At 41.9% G+C, this 25193-nt stretch overlaps 1 pseudogene; it reads right to left on the bottom strand.

The window, feature by feature from the left end:
- Positions 1 to 413: 413 nt before the first annotated feature.
- Positions 414 to 9159, bottom strand: LOC136489724 (pumilio homolog 3-like; annotated as a pseudogene).
- Positions 9160 to 25193: the final 16034 nt, after the last annotated feature.

The following is a 25193-nucleotide window of genomic DNA, read 5'->3' on the forward strand; positions in this document are numbered from 1 at the left end:
TAAAAAAAAATTCTTTGCCGAGGGCCGGCCCTCGGCAAAAAAAATTCAAAAAAAAACTATTTCTTTGCCGAGGGTCGGCCCTCGGCAAAGAAACCGCCAACGGCGCCGGCGCGTGACGGCTTCTTTTCTTTGCCGAGGGTCGTCCTGGCCCTCGGCAAAGGCTTTGCCGAGTGCCCGATAAAGGGCCCTCGACAAAGACCCCTTCGCCGTCTAAAAATTCCCCGAGGGGTCTTTGCCGAGGGTTTCTGGTCCATTGCCGAGGGCCAGAGGCCCTCGGCAAAGCATGCGAGTCTAGTAGTGATTTCCATCTTCAACAGAAATGCACACTTATTCGTCCGCCAGAGGGACAAGACTGAGCTGCGCAGTAGCAGAGGGAAGGGAATGCATCCATCATTCGGTCCAATCCATGATCATCAGTTGCTGCTCTCCTTCAACCAGCACTCCATCTGATGGCACATGCTGTGGCAGCAGCGGTTGGCTGAACCATGGGCGACCTCCAGCGAGCTCCACGAGCTCCACGAGCCACCGCCGACCTCCACACCGGCATTGACCTCTGCAACGACGATCCTACATTCATCCAAGCAGCAACGTGACACTGCGCTGAAAGCGCATGTTTCAAGCATATGTTTGAAGTGTTTTACATGTTTCAGAGGTATGTTGCAAGTGTTTTTTATCTATTGCAAAAGTAGATTGGGATGTTGCACATGTCGCAATGGCTATACACTTATGTTTCAAGAGTATGTTCTAAATGTTTTATCTGCTTAAGACGTATGTTGCAAGTGTTTCATCTGGATGTTGCAAAGTAGATCTCGATGTTGCATATACATGCATGTTGCAAGTTGCAACAATATGCTTCAAGTGTTTGTGGTGTTTCATACGTATGTTGCAAGTGTTTTGTCTATATGTTGTAAATATTTACAATCGCTACACATTTGTTTTCAAGTTTTTCTGGTGTGTTTGTAAGTGTTTCAAACGTAAGTTGCAAGTGTTTCAGCCATTTCGGACGTATGTTGCAATTGATTTATCTAGATGTTGCAAAAATTGATCGGGTATTGCACATGTTACAATGGGACCCACCCGCGCGCAGCCACCTACTGTAGCTGCTGCTAGGGCACCGCCAAGCAGGTGCACACAGTCCCGCGTGGATGCGCATGGAAAGGGGAGGGGGTGCGAGTGGTCCACGCGTGCGTCCGAGCAGCACAGGTCCCCACATGGGTGCTGCGACGGTAATGTTTGACGGATTGGTATCCGATCAGACGTCGGGGCTCTAGCAGCTCTCGTGCTTTTGTAAGGTTTTGCGGGTGTTACAAGTACTAGTGTGCATGCACGTGTAAAGCTTTTAATGGTTTTGTTCAGAACCAGTTTCTATGGTCTTGTTTTCTTACTGGGTCAATTTGGTTGGGTCTGGGGTTAGCAGCTGCTGGAATGGATTGGTATGGATCGATTTGGGCTTAGCAGTGTTATACCCGTTATGCAATGGCTAATACCGTAGAGTAATCAATGGTCAAAAGTCCTGCATCCTACAGGCATCAGAATGGATTCGTTTTGATTTGGGCTTGAGCTGCGGCTGGAAGTCTTCGCTCCTGCATAGTAGCAGCCGCGGATGGGACATGGCACCAACTGCTACGATTGCTTTGGGGCAAGCCGTCATCGTCAACCGCAATGGCCGATGAGGCCTGCACTGCTAGACAAATGATTTAACGAGACACTGCACAGCCATTAATGGAGATGTGCATGATAGCGTGCCGCCTCCGTTAATGGTCAGTGTGGCTCCAGAAAAATGACCGTCTCCGAAAATCATTTATGGACGCGGCGTCCGCCTCCAAAAATCATGATTAACGGAGGAGGTCGTCTTAGGACTGTCCGGCTCCATAAATCAATTTTCATAGGCAAACAACTTAAGATGTCCGCCTCCGTTAATCGATGATTTTCGAAGGCGGCCATTCTAAGTGTCCTTCTCCTAAAATGGATTTACGGAGATGGATGGCTTAAGATGTTCACCTTTATAATTTGTTGCATCAGAAAATAATTCATAACTTTTTCATGAGCCAATCAGGAAAGCATAATTGGCCAACCAAATTGGTAGTAGTAATACAATAGATGATTTAGGTAATTACTAGCAAGTGCAAAACGACCAAATGAGATGCCTGATATGCCAAATTAGGATTAGTCATCAGTACCATGTACCTGCAACCCTGCAATGTGCAACAGAAACCTGCTGTAATTTTGCCTAAGACTGATGACGAACGCTACTACTCCAGCAGCCTAAATTAAATAAACATGAGTCGAGAAAGAACAAGAGGCCAAGGGCGACGACTAGGCACACGTAGCCTGCCCACCGGATTGCCTTGCTTAGTAGAACAGAAGGCAACAGTATTAGACATGTATATGTGTTGCATTCATATTAGTCATGTAACTTGTAACACAAGCCGTTTTGGGCTATATATATGAAAGGTCACCCCGACCCAAGGGTACAAGGTGTTATCCTAATTCTCTACAAACATCATGTGAATGCTTGGAGCGTGTAACACCAAAAAATTTGCATGATTTTAAAATAGGAGAATTTAATTTGTTATGCATTTTTGTGAGCGTTTAAATTTAGAAAAATAATAACCTTGTTAAAGTTAAAATCAAATATAAGGTCTACATACATATTTGTCATGCTGATGCATACTTATTTTTGTGATGCTTGGGTTTGATCAGAATTTGCAAAAGGATTTAAATTTCAATTTAAATTGGATTTGAAATTGTGTTTGAGAAAATAGAAAAGGAATTCTTTATGTTTCCTCTCCTTCCTCGGTTTTTGGCCCGTGGCCCAGCCTTTCTCCGCAGCAGGCGGCCCATTCCCTCCCACGCCGCTTCCCGCTTCCTCGCTTCGGCCCATCTCTCCGCGGCCCAGCACCGCACCAGCCCGCGCGCCGTTCTCCTTTCTCTCCCACGTGTGTCGCTGACCAACCGGCCAGGCCCACGCGTCTGCTTCATCCTCCCCGAGACGATTCCCCACCGGACTCTACTACCGCGCCACCGCCCGACTCCGCTCCGACCACACCTCGTCCGTTGCCTTGCGTCCCATGGCTTTCCGCGGCCTTAAATAGCAGCCGCCCCGTGCCGCGCCTCTACCTATCCCGTTCTAAGCAGTAGCCTCCTCGCCGAATCACCGAGACACCGCGCCACGCAAACCCTAGCGCCGCTGCCATCACTGCCCGCCACTCCGAGCACCACGCCGCTCCCGTTCGCTCAACGCCTTTGGTAAGATGCTTGGTTGGATTCGCCTTGCTTTCCTCTATCTCCCGGTTTCTTCGGTTTGTTCCGCCGTACGCCGTATGCCATGTTCCAACTACGCCGGCGCGGTCTTGCCATTATCCATGGCGCCACCGCCATGCACAGCGACGCCAATAGCCTCATCCCCCTCTCGATCTATTCTGAATCGCCTGATCTTGATCCAACGGCCAGTATCACGCGATACCCCTTCGGCCGACAGAATTTCAAAAGAACCCCTGAAGTTTTCTAAGTTAAAACCCGCGGTCCAAAGCGTATTCCCCAGAATACGTTTTCTATTTTTGAAAATGTAGTTTCTTCGGTTAGATCTAAAATACGCTTTCATCTATTTACAGTTTTGCCATTATTTTATTTAGGCTATAACTTCTCCGTTTTAACTCTGATTTGATCCATTCAAGTTACGTTAGATTCGTAATTGCGTAATCTACATGTTTAACCAACTGTGAAACATGTTTTTGACTTTTAAAATTTGAGGTTAGATTTAATCTATTATTTTATTAAAGGAAATCTTGTTTAATTCATAACTTTTTTGTTATAGCTCCGATTAGAGTGTTTTTCGCGTCCGTGTGTTCGTAGTAACGTGTAGAACATCTTTAGAACCTTTTTACTTGCAGTTTCATATGTTTGGTGTACTGTTTTAATTTAGTTCTATTGTTTGCTTCGTGTATGATTGCATGGATATTTGTGTGGTGTTATATGAACATGTCCAGTAGGTGAGCTATTCGTGGTGAATCAAGAAGTAGATCTTTGAAGATTTGGACTAGAAGAAGATCAGAGTTTTAAAGCAAGTATAGCATGGGATCATCCTTGTTGTCCTCTACACCTTTAATCATTTAATTCATGCTGCATGTGTCTACCTTGATTACTAGTAAGGATTTCCTAGTATATCCTTAGAGCTCCTACTTCTTCTGGGATCATATCAATGTTTGTCCGTAGTAGACTGAGATACCTCAAGTGAAGTAATTGCCCGATATGCTCAATACGGATAGAGGATCCACCGTTAGGTTTATATCCTTCTATAGCTAACACACGTAGAATTTTGAGGCTGGAGAGTAGGACCGTTGTCTCAATAACACACATAGAGACAATAAATGTCCTCACTTTTGGCATGTCCACGTGGTAAGCCTGACTAGTGTGCCCAATGGTCCTATTGTGCTGGGATAGCCTACGTACAGTGTTCTGTTTTATTAGTGTGCCACGACCATCATCCATTCTATCTGATACAGTGAGAAAGTTTTCTTTGTCTGACACCAAACGGATGACATCTAGCACCATATCATGAATACGACAACCATATACACTGCCGTCGGGATTGCTCTCTGCTTCGATCATGCTTCTATTTACGAGATCATTGAAGTATCCCTCTCCAACATCAAATAACCTTAGTCCTTGTTTCTCTTGGACAAATCCTTCAGCAATCCACTTCCAAATCAATCCATCTTTAAGGATGATAGAATCTTCTGGAAATGCACTCAGATAAACCAAACATGATCACAGATGGGAAGGCAGATCATACTTGCTAAAGGACACTATAGTCATAGTAGTTTCTGCTTGCTCGTTATCTTTATGGCCAAAGCCAATATATTTGTAAAGCTCGGACCATTCCTCTCTTGGTTTGCCCACCAATAAACTAGCCATTGTGATAATAGCTGATGGTATACCATAACATTTCCGTAGAAATTTATCAGATACCTCATCTGGCTGATTATCAGCACAGTTTCCTTCATGGCTATATATTCTTGTAAAGAATAACGTTCTAGAGCTGTTGTGAGGAAGTGGTTGTAGATTGTAAACTTTACCAGCTCTTGTGGCGACATCCATTTTACGAGTAGTTACAATTATTCTACCTCCACAACTGTTGTCATCATCAATAGACAATTTGATTATGTCCCAAGTTTGTATCTCCCATATGTCATCAATAACGATCAAATACCTATCGACACAAGAGTGTGCAGAAGTTATCAATAACAATAATAATTTAATGGATACTTAAGTTATATAGAGCATATATCTATAAGATGAAGAAGCATGAGAACAACTAGAGATAGACAATGACTACTCTCTCCAATCACAAAATATAGTATATGGACATTTGCCTTAATTGTTGTAGAAGTATGTATTTTAAAACTATATATAGCATACTTTACAGGTATTGAATTATTTTTTGTAATAGCCTATATTAGTACTTATATCACTACTATAGAATTGGACATCACTGCCGGCCTCATCACTGCCGGATTTTAAAAAACGGACAGTGATAGCCCATCACTGTCGGTTTTTGGCTAAAATCGGCAGTGATAGGACCAACCGACACTGATATTTGGGTATTCACTGTCGGTTCATATCATTGTCGGTTTTAGCCAAGAACCGGCAGTGATATTGGGTCATCACTGTTAGTTTTAGCCAAGAACCGACAGTGATATGCTGCAAGAAAACTTAAAAAGTTTCTCATATGATGTCCGATAAAGACGAACTTTATATCAAAGTTGTAGTACTCGATGAGATCTATAATTTTGAAGTTCAAACTTTTTAAATTTGAGATTGTTTGGATGTCCAAATATTTTCATTTGAAATAATCTATCTAACAAAAATTACGTTTGATTTCTAAAATTTAAAATTTGAATTTTTCAAACGACCTCGGATAGAGAAACGCCCAAAACAAAAGTTGTAGATCTAGAAAAGTTATACAACTTTGTAATTAAAAACTTTTTCATTTGAGATTATTTACTATTTGAAAATACTGTTTGAAATTAAATTTTGAAATTGTTGAAGAACTCTGATTTCTCTTTTTAATCTCTGGCTAAAACTTTTAACTAGTCTTTCTCTCTCATACTAACTTCAAATTTAATGTTTTTTCCTAAAAATTTCTAAAATCATGCTCTATCAATTTATTGCGTTCTTACCGCTATTATTTTATGCATCTTTTCATATGACTGTGTTTTATCTATTTGAATTTTGAATTCCAAAAAATGGCAACTCCAAACGTCATTTTGGAACACTAAATGATTTCAGCTGAAAAAGTCATGAACATAGAAGTTGTAGAACTTATCAAGATCTACAACTTTTATTTTGGTCATTTCTATATCCAATAAAGTGGTAGTAACATATTTCATAAAATTTACATATCTCTCTTATAGTTTCATAAACAATAAGAGGGATATGTAACATTTGTGAATAATGTTACTACCACTATGTCGGATGAATAAATGATCAAATGACCAAAATAAAAGTTGTAGATCTCAAAAAGTTATGAAACTTTGTAGTTGACAACTTTTTGATTTGAAATCATCTTGTCAAGGAAAATTACTTTTGAATTTCTAAAATTTGAAATTTAAATTTTATAAACGACCTCAGGTGGAGAAACTACCAAAATGAAAGATGTATATCCCAAAAAGTTATGAAACTTTATAGTTGACAACTTTTTGATTTAAAATCATCTTCTCAAGGAAAACTACGTTTGAATTTTAAAAAATTTGAAATTTGAATTTTTTAAACGACCTCGGATGGACAAATAGCAAAAATAAAAGTTGTAGATCTCAAAAAGTTATTAAACTTTGCAGTTGATAACTTTTTGATTTGAAATTATCTTGTCATGGAAAACTACGTTTGAATTTCTCAAATTTAAAATTCAAATTTTGTAAACGACCTCAGATGAACAAACTACCAAAATAAAAGTTGTAGATCTCGAAAAGTTATAAAACTTTGTAGTTGTCAACTTTTTTATATGAATTCATTTAGGGTCCCAAATACTAATTTTAAAATCATGTGAACATAAAATGGCTAGGACGAAAACCTAATTTGGACACAAACAGCTTCCAGGTGGAGATACCTCAAGCGTCAAGGCTGACTTTGATGTTGCATACGCTGGAGCTCTAAGGATGTTCCTGTACGATGGAGCTCTAAGGGCGCAGAAGGCTGACAGGAGAGGTAGGTTCCGCCGATCCTCTCTTCAGTCTTCTCCTCATTCATTGTTCATCAGAAGCACAGACCTCCCCTCTGCAAGTGCAACAACAAAATAAACATCAGAAGAAGCCAAGACAGGTCAGTGTTGCTTGTTGCTGGCGAAGAGGCAGGAACCTCATCACCAGCATTCAGCAATAGGGGGACATTAGCAAGGCATGTATATACCACCATACCCTTTGCACTGAGGAACTTCTCCATGGCGGCGATGACGTGTCTGCCATGTGGGTACCTCTTCAGGTTGTCTGCACTGTTCCTGGCCGCGTCCAGCAGCAGGTCCCACCTGTTGCTCCTCCGCCGTCACCACCATCTTCTGGATGACAAAGTTCGCGTATGGATTGATCATCATGTCCTGTACACACAAATATATATTTTTCCAATCATGTTCTCTATATTTCCTATATAGTAACTTGTAGGAAAATCTGCCACAGGTAACCAACCACAAGATGGTCGAAGTGCTCATTGCCGGCAGCGCTGAGGATCTCCTTTATGATGAGCTGCTGGTCCTCCTGGCTCCCAAACACCAGGCACTTCTCCAACACATTGGACGCAAACTTGTGATAACACATGCTCACCATGTGCCTGTCAAATTACCTCACTATCATGGATCACTCGGCCTGGCCTCCATGCTCCAGCAGGTGCTGCACCACGTAGTTTCGGAATGGATCTGCTGACAGCTTGTTAGCAAACTCGATAATCACCGCGGTCAACGTGTGGTAAACCTCAGGGTTGTCACAATGGGCCAGCACTTGCTGGGAACAGCATGCCGAAGAGAGAAATAACTGAATGAGATCACATGATGATAAGTTGAGTATGCTTTCACTGTTGTGCATGATGGCACACACAACACTGAAATCACAAATAATCTATGGGCAACCATACCTGAATCACGTGGCTGCCATAGTGATGGGTGGACAGTGCCTTGGCCCTTCTACACATTTCTGAATCACATGGTTCGCGAACTGGTCGCGAACACATTTGAGCACTTTGTTTTTGAGCTCTTTGGCTATCACAATCTTCTGATCGTGCCCCCCTACTACGAAAGCCTGAAACGAAGACAACAAATGGCTTGCAAGTTAATATGAATGCACACGAATAAGCAATGCATATTAATATGAACACTAAAAAACAGAGGTCATAAAAAAAACATGAGTGCAGCCTTGCAAGTTACAGAAATACTGTATATGTACATGTACATGGCTATATAGTAAAAATCATTTCTGCAATTGGATAATATTGACTAGCTCACCTTCTGGATGACTTGGCAACCGTACATATCACGGCTTAGGGGAAGCACAAGGCCAATCAGACGACTGATGAGCTCACGTTTGCAGGACTGTGGTCCATGCTCTAGAATCTTAAGGTGAAACAAATATAATGAGTTAGTAATTTAATTTCTACAGGAGTTCATGCTCTACTTATGTCATTGTGCATGTGCTTTAGAAATTCTAGTAAAAAGGAAATAATGCCAGCATACATATATAATATATTGGATCAAATTGGAGAAACTTAAACCTTCTAAACGGCATGATTTCCAAACACATCAACAGCAATCATACAGACACAAGGCATGATTTCATCATAAACGATAACGATCTCTTGTGGCGTTGCCACCTCGATCACCTGCTGTACAAAGCGGCTCCCATTGGCATCAGCACTGCATGCAAAAGTTGATTAAAGCTTGGAATTGAAGGTAAATCATACTACAATATTGGAAGCCTGAAACTAAATAAATATTTATGCACACCAGAAAGCTGCTACTTGGCCCTTGATGTGCATGAGCCTCAAGGAAGGGTTCGTCACTGGAGCCACCATTTGCTCCTGGTGAGTAGAAGGGATCACAATGTTTAATCCACTAGCTCCATAATGCTGGACCTGAGAGGAGCCAGCAGAAGGAACTCTTTCTTGTTGAACAACCATATTATCTGCCTCCACTAGATTGTCCCCATAATGTAACACCTGAGTATCATGAGCATGGTGGGTGTTCTGCTCGTGGACAACCTGCTGGGGGAATCACCTAGAAGTGGCCATGTTAGGGACATTGCACGCACGAAAATATGCCACATGGACCCCAATCAAATGCTCCTATATCTTCATGGCATCCTGGCTCAATGGTGTAGATTCTTCGTGGTCTTCCTCAACATTCCCTAGGCGCTTGTATCACCCGATTTTAAGAGCAAAATCAGATACACACCATATGTGAGCCCAGAAAGTCAAATCTCACATATAGCTACAAATAAGGGCAATATCATAAGACAATGCTTATTACATAGCGTATTAGTATAAAGAATACAAACTCAGAGTATAGATAGCGGAAAGACAACTCCGATCTTCTGGTGAAGACTCCACTTCCATAGGGACAACTGACTGGTTGATCACAAGCCTAATTCCTCCAAATTCTAGCAATCTGGTACCCATCTGGGATTTTTATGCAAAGATTTGAAAAATAAAACAAGCGTAAGTACATGTCGTACTCAACAAATATAACATGGGATTCATGAGACTCAAAAAGCTGACACTGGATTAACTATAATTAGCTATTAATTGTCACAATTTTAGCATAGGAGTAGCAACAATTTTATCACAAGCCCATATAAACACATAATCAGGTAAACATGAATAATGAATTGCATAAACAATTAACCATTAATGAGCATCTTTATCATCAGTATCATCAGTGTTCATCATCTATTCCGTAAGGGTCTAAGGCCAGTCATAACCATGAGCACGGCTGATATACTAGTTTTACACTGTGCAGAGGTTGTACACTTTCACTGTGAGTCATGATTTACCCTTTCGCCAGAGGTGATCAGCCTCTTTACCCACTATCAAGGAAGGTCGACAGTGTTCACTATGAAGCCTTTTAAAGGTTTGTCTAACAAGTTAGGGCCATTAGATTCACTCGGCAAACAGATATAGGAACCCCCCTGTCGAATGGCACAATTCCATCACGGCTATACACATAAGAGTAGAGGCTGTCCTATACCCGATTCATCAAGACAATCTTACGCGAATAAAGGTAACCTCTAACAAGATAGAAAAGGTCCTCATACTGAGCTAAAGCCTGAGCGATGTAGTCCTCATAGCTGTACTGTAAGTCCCGAATGTTCGCTTACACATAAGTCCTTAGAGAGAGATATCTAGAACACCATAAAAAAACCCAATGCTCTAGCTCTCTTGTTCCATGTTGCTAAAAACATCTTTTAATGTTTATTGCATATACCATTAGTCAAGTTATAAGATCATGGCTTTAGTTGAGCACTAGCATCATACTACCCAATGCAATACCCCATAGGTATCAAGGAACAAAGTACAAAGTATTAGGAAATCCTTAGTGGTAATCAAGGTAGACACATGCAGCATGAATTAAATGATTAAAGGTGTATAGGACAACAACGAAGATCCCATGCTATACTTTCCTTAAACTCTGATCCTTCTTCTAGTCCAAAGCTTCAAAGATCTGCTTCTTGATTCACCACGTATAGCTCACGGACTGGATATGATCATAAAGCACCACAGAAGCATCCATACAATCATGCACGAAGCAAACAATAGAACTAAATTAGAACAGTACACCAAACATAAAATTAAGATGAAAAGTTTGTAAAACAAATCTATGTCTTGCTACGAACACACAGATGCGAAAAGCACTCTAATCGGAGCTATAACGAAAAAGATACAACTACCGAAAGATTTGCTTTATAAAAGTGAACCAAGAGCTTTATTAATTTTAACTATATAAAAGGATTTCTAAGATATTTTAGAGACATACCTGAGCTGTATTAAGTCAAAATGCACATTTGCATTTAGAAGACAAAAGTAGAATTAATCATATTTTATTATGAATCTAGTTGCATAATTATTATTTAAGTTAGAATTTAAACCATGAAATTCCAGAAAGAGTGACATGATAGATATTGTTACTAACGCATAGATCTTGTCGTAATGAATCTAACGCAACTTGAACGGATCAAATCGGAGTTAAAACGTAGAAGATATGAATTAAAAAAGATTTCCTTTCATAAAATAATAGATTAAATCTAACCTTGAATTTTAAAAGTTGAAAACATATCTAACAGTGGTATGAACATGTAGATTATGGAATTACGAACCTAACGCAAGTTGAACATGTCAAAACGGAGCTAAAACAAAGTTATGGCATAATGAAGTTAGTGGCAAAACTGTAAATAACTTGATCTTATTTTTCCCTTTTAAACAAAACAAACTGTATTTTACAAAAGATTGGACTGCGGGTACTATTTTGAGAAAATCCAGGGGCAGGAACAGGAGAAATAAGGGCCTGGTTACAATTACTTTACCTAGACACTAGACGGCGGGTTAATTTTGGGGAAACATAGGGGCCTTTGTGCTAAAAGGTGCACCGTTAGCAGGGGAGGGTGACGTGGCTACCACACGGCACGACGGAGTGGGGGCAGATGGTGCACCGGTTGTGGGCTCACAGAGCTAGCGCCCGTGCACGTGCTCTATGGTGCATGATGGACCGGTTATGAAGGGGTATGCGGGGTTCTAATCTTGCTACGAAAACACAGATGCGAAAAGCACTCTAATCGGAGCAATAACGAAAAAGATACGACTACTGAAAGATTTGCTTTATAAAAGTGAACCAAGAGCTTTATTAATTTTAACTATATAAAAGGATGTATAAGATATTTCAGAGAAATACTGAGTTGTATTAAATCAAAATTCACATTTTCATTTAGAAGACAAAAGTAGAATTAATCATATTTTACTTATGAATCTAGTTGCATAATTATTATTTAAGTTAGAATTTAAACCATGAAATTGTATAAAATAGTGACATGATAAATATTGTTACTAACGCATAGATCTTGTCGTAATGAATCTAACGCAACTTGAATGGATCAAATTGGAGTTAAAACCTAGAAGATATGAATTAAACAAGATTTTCTTTAATAAAATAATAGATTAAATCTAACCTCAAATTTTAAAATTTGAAAACATATCTAACAGTAGTATGAACATGTAGATTATAGAATTACGAACCTAGCGCAAGTTGAATGGGTCAAAATGGAGCTAAAACAAAGAAGTTATGGCCTAATGAAGTTAGTGGCAAAACTATAAATAACTAGATCTTATTTTTCCCTTTTAAACAAATAAAAACTGAATTTTCCAAAAGATTGGACTGTAGGTACTATTTTGAGAAAATCCAGGGGCTAGAACAGGAGAAATAAGGGCCTGGTTACAATTACTTTACGTGGACACTAGACAACGGGTTAATTTCAGGGAAACATAGGGGCCTTTGTGCTAAAGGTGGCACGGTTAGCAGGGGAGGGTGACGTGGCTACCACACGGCACGATGGAGTGGGGGCAGATGGTGCACTAGTTGTGGGCTCACGGAGCTAGCGCCCGTGCACGTTGTCTATGGTGCATGATGGACCGGTTATGAAGGGGTATGCGGGGTTCTAATCTTGCTACGAACACACAGACATGAAAAGCACTCTAATCGGTTTGGGCTAGGCGAGGGCGGCACGATGCGGGCTTCGGCTTTTATGGGGCAGGGTGGCATAGTGCGCATGGCCACGTAGACACGGAGCAAAGGCAAACTCCTTGTGCAGATAGAGTCTGGGATGACGTCGACTCGAGGTGGGAGAAAGCCTTGACAAACGGGCCTGAGGTCGCAGTGAGTCAAGGTGCGGGATCGAGCTGTCAGCAAGAGAGACGAAGAAAGGGGAACAGGAGCGGGCCATTGTGCGTGGCTTGGGCCGGTCTGTGGGGAAGGTAGGGCAGGCCGCGTGGAAGAGATTGGGAGCGGGCCGAGCTAGGCTGGCTGGCTGCTGGGCGTCCAAGCCAGAAGAGGGGAGAAGGGAAAAAGAGAAGCAGACCGCGGGATGGAAACGGCCTGCGCAAGAGAGTAGGAGAGGTGCAGGCCTTCAGACCGAGAAAGGGGAAGAGAGGGTGGAAGTTTTTCTCTTTTTTATCAAAGCTATTTCAAACTTGTTTTCAAAGCAATTCAAATCCTTTTACAAGTTTTGACCAAAACCACTCACTTCAATAAATTATATGAACCAGCATGAATGCACCATCAATGTAGCTAAGCCCCATGATGAATTTTAATTTAACCAAAAATTAAGATTTTCCTATATTTCATGTGCATAAAGATTCATAAATAAATTATTTTAATCCTATTTTCAAAAGTGCAAATTTTAGGGTGTTACAATTCTACCCCCCTTAAGATGAATCTCGTCCTCGAGATTCGGAAGACATCGACTAGGAGATAGGGATACTTTGTCTTTGGATTCTTCTTTACTTCCTCGCGTAGTTCCATCGTCTTGATAAGGATACCGCTTTACTTTGGATACCTATTAACCTTACGCCAAGTATCTGGCCAAACTGATTCCCATATTCTGAAAGGTACTCCAAATAAAACTCAATTAACTCCAATCACTAGGCCACTTTTCCTTTTTAGTCCAAACTTATTTGACCTCTTTCGTCATATGTTCACCTTCTAACGGAGCCTTTTCACTTTCTTGGTCAGAAAGAGAATCTACCACCAATCTTCAAAACATTAATGATTCCGGTTAATTAGCTTGAACTTGGAATACAATTCATAGTTCTTGGTGTCACCCGAACCTTCTTAGCACAATTCTCCAATGCTAAGGGCATCAGCCATGACTTTGCTCCTCGAAGTAATAGCACTTTTCCAAGTCATAATCAATTTCATTCCATCGAGGATATCACAAGCTCAAGACCAACTTAGTGAAGATGTTTTGTAGATTCTTGTGATCCTACTAGATGACACTTTTACTTCAAAAAGATGGCACTTCCATGCTTCACAATGGATAACTCCAGATAACATGTTAGGTAGTTCAACTCATGCTTCCTTAGTTGACTTAATGAAAAAGCCACTACTTTTTCCTCGTATAAGGACACATCCCACACCCTGACAAGGTGCATCATTGTAGATATAAAGCTCTTGTACGGATCTGGCAAAGCTAATACTTAAGTTTTACTTCAACCTCTTCTTGGACTCCTTCAAACACTTAGTTGAGGTCTCTTGATCCAAACTAACTTAAAAGCTTCTTCAGTAGCTCTACCAAAATCTTGATGATCTTGGATAAACCTTCCTTGAACCTCTAACCAAACCTCATTGAAACTATGAGTTTCTCTCACATCTTTGAGTGGGTTTCAATCACCTCACTAACTTTCTTGATACCTTTTCTCCCTAATAACATATCCATGTAGAGAACTCACTTGTCAGGCTTGAAGTCACATCGATATTTTCTAAGTCCACGTAGATCCAACTATAGATGTCTCATATCTCCTTCCAAAGGTGTTTATTCCTCCAAAGGTTTCGATCCTGGAACCTGTGGGTTATGAGCCCACCATGTTTCCGCTGCGTAAACTAGAACATATGATACTTCATCTTACAAATCCTTCAACTTGACTACCCCCTTAAGAAAAGATAAAGTATGGGACACAAAAAGGGTAGCTTGCACCTCCTTCTAGATGAGCTAATTAGAATCAAGACGTTCTGACATCCCAATGATACTCTCGTGTAGGGGCAAGAACAAGAAATCCGAAATTCTTCGTGGGATGAAAACAGCAGCGTGGTAAAACAGTCGTAACTCTCATTCCATTAATCCAATTAAGTTGTAGCTTACACCTTCGGAAAGCTTATAAAATTCTTCACAACTTCCTTATAGTTCACTTTTCCAAATTCTATAGTTAACTTGGTCGAAAGCAGTGCACAACAGAAACTATTCCCGGTTTCAGAGAACACGGTTGCATCATCTTGTGATTTTCATAACTCCGTAACCAAAACAAATATGAGGACAGTTCTTGCGGTTACATAAAGATATCGAAGTCTACTATTGTCCATAATTTTTTCATGATTTTGATCGTCCAAAACCAGAGATATAAGCCAAAGAGTGTAGACTACTCCAAAAGGTAGGATAGGGAAAACAAAAGAAAACCTTAACCCAACTATTTATTTCATTAATCCTTATACCTTAGGCCTATAAGCTAAATGAAATTGTGGGAACACCCAAAAAGATCATTGCAGTCATTACAAAGATGCAAAACAATCATAAGCATAATGATAATTCAACAAAGCAATAAAGATGCACAACTCAATCATCGACTCAACTTGCGATACTATCGTTTTTATTACATAAAGGGCACAAACTCCTATTTCTTAACTAAGGTGTGGTTGCGAGGGCATCTAGGGTAGCGTCCCTTTCATAACTTCTTCATTCGTCACTCTTACCGAATGCTTTTTTTGGGGGTTGGGTATCACTAACATTTTCTAGTAGCAAGCTTGTAGTGATCCGACTCTGGCCACTTCCATGCTACAATTGTTGATTCTTCTGTGGGCAAAGTTTAACATAATGTCCTTCCTACTGGCAATGATAACACTTTCTCTTAGCTGGATCTTTTGTGATGTCATACTCCACAGAATTGTTGCTTAGAGTATTGTCAGCTTGCTGACTCTGAAGGTTCATCTTTGTTTGACTAGACCGCTTTCTAGCTCGCTTGATCTTTCAGGGTTGAAAGTCCTTATAGGTGATCGTCCACCCATCTATGCATACCTCATGTGGAAAGAGTGGAGTAATCTTAGATTGAGAAACTTTTGACTCTTTGAGTCTGAGTTTATCTGACTAGGGATTGGAGTTGGATGTGACAATGGAGTAGAACTTGAATGTTGATTGCTTTCCAATTCTAGCTCTGGTGAGACCGCCTTCCTCTTCTTATCCACATTAGCTACACAACTCGGGTCCACCTTGACTTCCCTCTTAGTTGACTTGTTTCGAAGACAAGGAAAACCATAATGTTTACAACACTGACATGGATCCTGACTTCCAAGCATCTTCCTATGAACACCTTCATTGGACTTCATTTTCTTCCAAGCTTCTGCCACTTGTCGCTTCACTGGTCCCTTTGGTATGTTGGTTTGACCTTATGGCAAGCACTATTGAGAACTCCCATGTTGAGTCATTCCTTCAAGTCCTTGTTGTTGCATAGTTACAAGCTTCTCCTTGTCAAATGCAATCAAGGACAACATAGCTTGGTCCTCCCGACCTCTGATGCAGGTGGTCTCCTCATTACGACCCATCTACTTAGATGAAGAGAGGATTTAGCATAGAGACAAGGTTTTCCTAATAGAACAGAGGCCGAAATGAGCATAACTTTTAGCAAATAACAAGGTTGGAGAGAAAGCAGGAACTAAGCAATGAAGAAAGCATGCTAAAACGTCTAGTTCTATCTAGGCTTGCGTCATACAGTCAGCATTGCTCTAATACCACTTTGTAGCACCCGGATTTAAGAACAAAACCAGATACACACCATATGTGAGCCTAGAAAGTCAAATCTCACATATAGCTATAAATAAGGGTAATATAATAAGGCAATGCTTATTGCATAGCGTATTAGTATAAAGAATACAACCTCAGAGTATAAACAGCGGAAAGACAACTCCGATCTTTAGGTGAAGACTCCACTTCCACGGGGACAACTGACTAGTTGATCACAAGCCTAATTTCTCCAAACTATAGCAATATGGTACCCATCTGGGATTTTTATCCAAAGATTTAAAAAATAAAACAAGCGTAAGTACATGTCGTACTCAACAAATATAACATGGGATTCATGAAGCTCAAAAAGCTGACACTGGTTTAACTGTGATTAGCTTTTAATTGTCACAATTTTATCATAGGAGTAGCAACAAGTTTATCACAAGCCCATATAAACACATGATCAGGTAAACATGAATAATGAATAACATAAACAATTAACCATTAATGGGCATCTTTATCATTATTATCATCAGTGCTCGTCATCTATTCCGTAAGGGTCCAAGGCCGCTTGTAGCCATGAGCACGACTGATATACCAGTTTTACACTCTGTAGAGGTTGTACACTTTTACTGTGAGTCGTGATTTACCCTTTTGCCTGTGGTGATCAGCCTCTTGACCCACTACCAAGGAAGGTCAGCAGGGTTCACTATGAAGCCTTTCAAAGGTTCGTCTAACAAGTTAGGGCCATTAGATTCACTTGGCAAACAGATATAGGAACCCCCTATCGAGTGGCACCATTCCATCATGGCTATACACATAAGAGTAGAGGTTGTCCTATACCCGATTCATCAATCCATTCTTACGCCAATAAAGATAACCTATAACAAGCTAGAAAAGGTCCTCATACTGAGCTAAAGCCGGAGCCATGTAGCCCTCACTGCTGTACTGTAAGTCCTAGATGTTCGCTAACAAATAAGTCTTTAGGGAGAGGAATCTAGAGCACCATAAAAACAGCCCAATGCTCTAGCCCCCATGTTCCATGTTGCTAAAAAGCATCTTTTAATGTTTATTACATATACCATTAGCCAAGTTACAAGATCATGGCTTTAGTTGAGCACTAACCTCATACTACCCAATGCAATACCCCATAGGTATCAAGGAACAAAGTACAAAGTACTAGGAAATCCTTAGTGGTAATCAAGGTAGACACATGCAACATGAATTAAATGATTAAAGGTGTATAGGACAACAAAGAAGATCCCATACTATACTTGCCTTCAACTCTGATCCTTCTTCTTGTCCAAAGCTTCAAAGATCTGCTTCTTGATTCACCACGTATAGCTCACCGACTAGATATGATCATAAAGCACCACAGAAGCATCCATGCAATCATGCACGAAGCAAATAATAGAACTAAAATAGAACAGTACACCAAACATAAAATCAAGATGAAAAGTTTGTAAAACAAATCTACATCTTGCTACGAACACACAGACGTGAAAGGTACTCTAATCGGAGCTATAACGAAAAAGATACAACTACCAAAAGATTTGCTTTATAAAAGTGAACCAAGAGCTTTAATAATTTTAACTATATAAAAGGATGGATAAGATATTTTAGAGAAATACCTGAGTTGTATTAAGTCAAAATTCACATTTGCATTTAGTAGACAAAAGTAGAATTAATCATATTTTATTTATGAATCTAGTTGCATAATTATTATTTCAGTTAGAATTTAAACCATGAAATTCCAGAAATAGTGACATGATAAATATTGTTACTAACGCGTAGATCTCATCGTAATGAATCTAACGCAACTTGAACGGATCAAATCGGAGTTCAAACGTAGAAGATATGAATTAAACAAAATTTCCTTTAATAAAATAATAGATTAAATCTAACCTCGAATTTTAAAAGTTGAAAACATATCTAACAGTAGTATGAACATATAGATTATGCAATTATGAACCTAACACAAGTTGAACGGGTCAAAACAGAGCTAAAACAAAGAAGTTATGGCCTAATGAAGATAGTGGCAAAACTGTAAATAACTAGATCTTATTTTTTGCTTTTAAACTAATAAAAACTGAATTATACAAAAGATTGGCCTGCGGGTACTATTTTGAGAAAACCCAGGGGCTAGAGACAGGAGAAATAAGGGCCTAGTTACAATTACTTTACACGGACACTAGATGGCAGGTTAATTTCGGGGAAACATAGGGGCCTTTGTGCTAAAGGGTGCACGGTTAGCAGGGGAGGTTGACGTGGCTACCACGCGGCACGACGGGAGTGGGGGCAGATGGTGCACCGGCTGTGGGCTCGCGGAGCTGGCGCCCATGCACGTGGTCTATGGTGCATGATGGACCGGTTATGAAGGGGTATGCGGGGTTCTAATCTGGATCGTTGATCGCAGATCGGGCGGTGCAGATCAAACGGGGAAACGGAAGTCACCGGAGTGGCGCTGTGCGCGTCGGCGCCATGGTTGACAGCAAGAAGCTCACCGGTGATCGGTGAAAGGGTGATTCTGGGTGTGAAACTCGACGGGGAAAGCACGGGAAGAAAGAGCGGGCAACGGCAAACTCACCTAGGGGGTTATCGTCGATGGTGAGGCATAGAAGGGGCACAGGACACGGCGGAGCAGATGGCGACGGCAGCGCTAGGGTTGCGGCGCGCGGCAAAGCTAAAGCAAGGCGGTGTAGCGGCTCGGTTTGGGCTAGGTGAGGGCGGCGCGATGCAGGCTTCTGCTTTTATGAGGCGTGGCGGCGTAGGGCGCACGGCAACCAAGTGGACATGAAGCGGAGGCGGACTCCTTGCGCAGACGGAGTCTGTGACGACGCCGACTCGAGGTGGGAGAAAGCCCTGACAAATGGCCCGAGGTGGCAGCGAGTCAAGGTGCAGGACCGAGCTGTCAGCGAGAGAGAGGAAGAAAGGGGAGCGGGCCGTTGCGCGTGGTTTGGGCCAGTCTGTGGGGGAAGGCAGGGCAGGCCGCGCAGAAGAGATTGGGAGCAAGCCGAGCTGGGCTGGCTGGCTGCTGGGCGTCCAGGCCAGAAGAGAGGGGAGAAGGGAAAAAGAGAAGCGGGCCACGGGCAGCGGGATGGAACAGGCCTGCGCGAGAGAGTAGGAGAGGAGCAGGCCTTCTGGAAGGGGAAGAGAGGGAGGAGGTTTTTCTCTTTTCTTTCAAAGCTATTTCAAACTTGTTTTCAAAGCAATTCAAATCCTTTTTCAAGTTTTGACCAAAACCACTCACTTCAATAAATTATATGCACCAGCATGAATACACCATCAATGTAGCTAAGCCCTATGATAAATTTTAATTTAACGAAAAATTATTATTTTCCTATATTTCCTGTCCATAAAGATTCAAAAATAAATCATTTTAATCCAATTTTCAAAAGTGCAAATTTTAGGGTGTTACGGCGCATAAATTCTTACCACCAAAGACAGAAGCAGGAGCAGCAATAGGCACAGAGTTTTCGGTAGTTCGCTTCACATTGTTATCCTTCACACACATTGCTTGTGAAGAAGAGGAATGGATGCCTCCAGGAAAAAAATGTTGGTAGTTGTCTTCTGGCCTGAATATGGAGACACGGTTGCAGTGTTGCAATCACATTTGAATCATCCTGACGAGGAAATTAACTACATTGGTTCAGATGTTCAGTACCTGATATAGTGAGAAATTGAGTGTTGGTTCAGATGCCCAGAACAAGTTCTAGCGTGCATACATGCTATTTATTACCATGAATGCAACCACGCACACCGCACAATTACTCATCCAGTATAGAATCAAAGAAAAACAAGAATCTCCTATAGTAGATTAACAGTTCCCTTAATAAAGAAGAATAAATCCCAGCCTCTTATTACCATAATAGAATTATATATTGAAAAGAAAAATAATAGGTTAGGTAGACACATGCAACATGAATTAAATGATTAAAGGTGTATAGGACAACAAGAAAGATCCCATTCTATACTTGCCTTAAACTCTGATCCTTCTTCTAGTCCAAAGCTTCAAAGATCTGCTTCTTGATTCACCACGTATAGCTCACCGACTAGATATGATCATAAAGCACCACACAAGCATCCATGCAATCATGCACGAAGCAAACGATAGAACTTAAATAGAACAGTACACCAAACATAAAATCAAGATGAAAAATTTGTAAAACAAATCTACGTCTTGCTACGAACACACAGACGCGAAAGGCACTCTAATCGGAGCTATAACGAAAAAGATACAACTACCAAAAGATTTGCTTTATAAAAGTGAACCAAGAGCTTTAATAATTTTAACTATATAAAAGGATGGATAAGATATTTTAGAGAAATACCTGAGTTGTATTAAGTCAAAATTCACATTTGCATTTAGTAGACAAAAGTAGAATTAATCATATTTTATTTATGAATCTAGTTGCATAATTATTATTTCAGTTAGAATTTAAACCATGAAATTCCAAAAATAGTGACATGATAAATATTGTTACTAACGCGTAGATCTCATCGTAATTAATCTAACGCAACTTGAACGGATCAAATCGGAATTAAAACGTAGAAGATATGAATTAAACAAGATTTCCTTTAATAAAATAATAGATTAAATCTAACCTCGAATTTTAAAAGTTGAAAATATATCTAACAGTAGTATGAACATATAGATTATGGAATTATGAACCTAACGCAAGTTGAACGGGTCAAAACAGAGCTAAAACAAAGAAGTTATGGCCTAATGAAGATAGTGGCAAAACTATAAATAACTAGATCTTATTTTTCCCTTTTAAGCTAATAGAAACTGAATTATACAAAAGATTGGACTGCGGGTACTATTTTAAGAAAACCCAGGGGGCTACCATATGAGTCACTACCAGCATGGAGGCACTACCATACGCGTCCCTTGCTAGGGCGTTGATGGAGGAAAAAAAACATCGACGAGGATACCAAATAGGTACACCAAAGCATGCTTTGCGTTGCTATGCAAGGATAATGTGTAACACCATGAAATTTTAACCCAATTTAAAAATCACTAAAAAATTAAACTTTTCAAAACATAAAATAAAACAAACCAAATATAAGCCACCTAGGAATTTATTTCGTAGATCAACATAGAAATGAAACTACATGTGTGTGACTTTGTGTGAATGGATGTTTGCTTGACTCACAGAACATATGGTGGTACTCTCTGCATATTTATTTCTTTGAAATTTTAATTCAAAGTCAACTTGAAACCTTGCATATGAAATCTATGAAATAGAAAAGGTTAAGGAAAATAGAAAAGTGATCTTGGGCACATTCTCCCTCCCTTCCCTTTTTTTGGCCGGCAGCAGCCCGCTTCCCTTTTTCCCTCCCCCCTCTCACTCCCCGCGTTGGGCTGGCCCGGCATCGAACTCGAGCAACGGCGTCCGCGGCCCAGCACCACGGTCGGCACAGCCAGCCACGACCGCACCCCCACCCCTTCCTTTCTCGCCGACGTGTGGGTCCCGCCTGTTAGACGCGTCGTCAACCTCGTGGCTGGCCGCCGTACTACGTCACTGCTCCGCGTGTCAACGCCAGCACCACCGCGCCACGCTCTGTCTTGGCGCCAATGCGTTTGAACGAGCGGCGCGCCGAGACATCAGGACCCCACGACGCTCCTCCCCTCCTCTCTTCTCTCTCATAGTATGTTCGTCCACGCTGACGCCAAGGTCGCCCCGTGCCGCACCGCCATCCATGGACGCCGAGCCCCTCGGCCACGCACGCGGGCAAGCAAGTGCTGTTGCGAACCGCCTTAGCAAGATTTGAACACGAACCCGCGCAACAGATGCGCATGGCGACGAGAAATATCTCACCGCCAGTAGCGCCATGGCCGGCCTGCCCACGGCACTCTCGCCTCGCCTTCTCCACCACAAGGTTCGCCAGGAGCAGGGACACCCCCTCTCCCCCTCCACTTCCCCTCTTTCCTCCTCCTCCACGCTCTCTTCCAATTTCCCCCAAATCAGGATTCGTCGGCGCCATCGAAGCTGCCTCCCCTCTTCTCCTCCCCGGCTGTGCCATTGGCTGATTAGAGCAACAAGTGATTCCAGAGCCCCTCCTCTACCTTCCTTGCCAACTAGTTGATCCCCTAAGCCCCTGTGATGCCCGCCACATAGCACCACCCTCCATCGAGCCGCCATGGCCGACGGCCACCGTCGACCAGGGCTCAGCTAGGCACCACACCATGCCCACTACACTCGCCATTCACCCACGCCCATGTTCATGTAGTTAGTTGATAGGGATAAGGCCACTAGGGCCGTATTCGCTGCATGGCGTCGCCGCTGTTACTCCGGTGAGCCACCACCACCACCATAGGCACCCGCTGCTGTCGGTGACCCCGCCACTGGCCGCGGCATGGCCCTTCGCACCCCGTCCACCCTTCATATATCACCACCGTGGCCTGACACCGCCAGTGTAGCTCACTCCGGTGTACTCAACGCCCCTCCCCTGCTCCCGAGGCCGCGCTAGCATGGTCCATCCGATGCCGTCTTCCCCTTCCCTTCCCTTCTCTCTCTGCCACATGGGTCCACGGGAGACGCCGTCCCACTTCCACGCCGTCTCCTTCCGTTCCCCTCTGTTTCCCCCTCTTCCTCTCCCACTCTGCCATGTGGCCCGAGCGGCAATGCCATCCGAGGGACCAGCTAGCCCACACGCCAGTGACACAGGCCCCAGCCCCACTTGTCACACACATACACTGCACAGCGTTGGGTGCTGTTAGGAAATTGCTAAGTGCACCCGGTGAATGCACATAAAGGGTTATAAATCTATTTTCCCTACTCAGAAAAATTCCTAGAAAATTTATAAATAAACTAGATGCATTAGAGAATTTATCTTTATATTTTACACATATTTTCATACAACATAAAATGCATATCAAATTGCACCTAGTGTTCTAACTATAGGTTAAACTTCAAAAATACATATCTCCCTCATCCTAACTCCGTTTCACATGAAACCACTTCTAAAATTCATCTAAAATCTAGCTCTATTTATTGCACCTATACCACCATATTGTTCTATGTTTGCTTTTGCCCTTTAATTTTTTGTTTGGCAGTAGTCTTATACGATAGCTATGCCCAACAGACGACAACGGTGACTACCAGAAGAACGGGGACCCGGACTACGTAGGAGTACCCAAAGGAGACAACAACGAAGGCAAGTCCTAACCCCCACCCTTCTTCCACCATGCTTTACTTGCCACTAAAATTAATAAATACAATTGTTGAATTACTATTATCCGAATATGAGCTCGATTGCTATAAATTGGTTAATAATGAATTACGATAGATGGTTACTTCGTTATGAGCTATTTGGAGCTATGTGAGGATTGCAATCGTAGGAATGAGTCAGAGATGCTAGGGCTTCGACCACGCTCGAGCTTGCCTGTGGATTAGGTCATCGTTCCACTGTAAAATACCATCACATTAGAGACCACCATGTAGCAATAAAATGCCGCTTCACGATAGTAGTCTTCTGCTAGATATGTAACTCTACAACCATGCCCCCTTTGGGCCACTTTTGTAAGACCCTATTTTTAGATATCAATAAAGCTCAGAACCTTTTATTATAAATCTATGTACCAATTATGTTGATTTGTGCCTACTTGTGTGTGATCTTGGCGCAAGTACACTTGCACCTTGGACACTCAAAATGAGGGGCCGACAGAGTGGTATCAGAGCCGAGCTTGATCGTAGGACGAAGACCTAGGATTGGACCGCGTGTAGTAACGATAATTATGATAATAATAAAAACACTAAACCTAATAATGATAAAAGGAACGAACTTTACATATTGTTGCATCTCATTGGTATTGCAAAGATGTTTCAAACACATGGTTTGAAATTTTTGCAGCAATGGATGATGACTGGGTTCGTTCGGACGACACGAGTGTCGATGGATTCCCTCATCTCCTGTGGGAGACGCTCCATCGACTAGGCTACACCGAGCCTCCGATGTACAACGGACGTGAATACACCGAGGATGGTGTACCCAAGTGTGTGATGCGCTTGCATATTCCAGCACATCCATCATGCCCAGGATTCAAGACTCGATACATCTCAGCCATGGGAAGAGAGTAATATGACACCAGCCAGAAAGCAGCACACCAGGCTCTTGCAGAATATTGCCAGATATTTGAGGAAGACATTGAGCACACCCCTGCCAGATTCTTCCCCGTGCCAAATCAGACCACTCCCACATGGTATGAGAAGGTTCGGGACTTGGAGAAAGTCAGTCCACAAGCACCCGATTATACAGCAGTGTCTACTATCAAGTATTTGCATGCTCCTGATACTCTTTATGAAGATCAGCAGCAAGAATTATCAAGGTGGATTATCAAGGCTAAGGAGATTGAAGCAGAATTATGAAGCACAAGACTGGATCTATTCATAGCAACTCAAGAGAAGGCAACTCTGAAACACAAGTTGGATTCCTACCGCTAGGAGTTAGAGGAGATCCAACAGCGTCCGCATAACAAGAAGCATGCAAGGAGGATGAAGAAAGGAAGAAGGACCTTTGCCATGCGACCTAACAGTGGAGTAGCAGCTGACCCACGAGTTAGAGCACCAGCTTATGATCCACAGCACCCCCACTATGACTTGACTAGGTACTTTCCGAAGGAGTCACTTTCTGACCGTGAGAGCATTGAGACCGAAGAATCCATGGTAGACAATTTCA

This window comes from Miscanthus floridulus, chromosome 10, assembly GCF_019320115.1.
Source record: "Miscanthus floridulus cultivar M001 chromosome 10, ASM1932011v1, whole genome shotgun sequence".
In the NCBI taxonomy this organism is placed as follows: Eukaryota; Viridiplantae; Streptophyta; class Magnoliopsida; order Poales; family Poaceae; genus Miscanthus; species Miscanthus floridulus.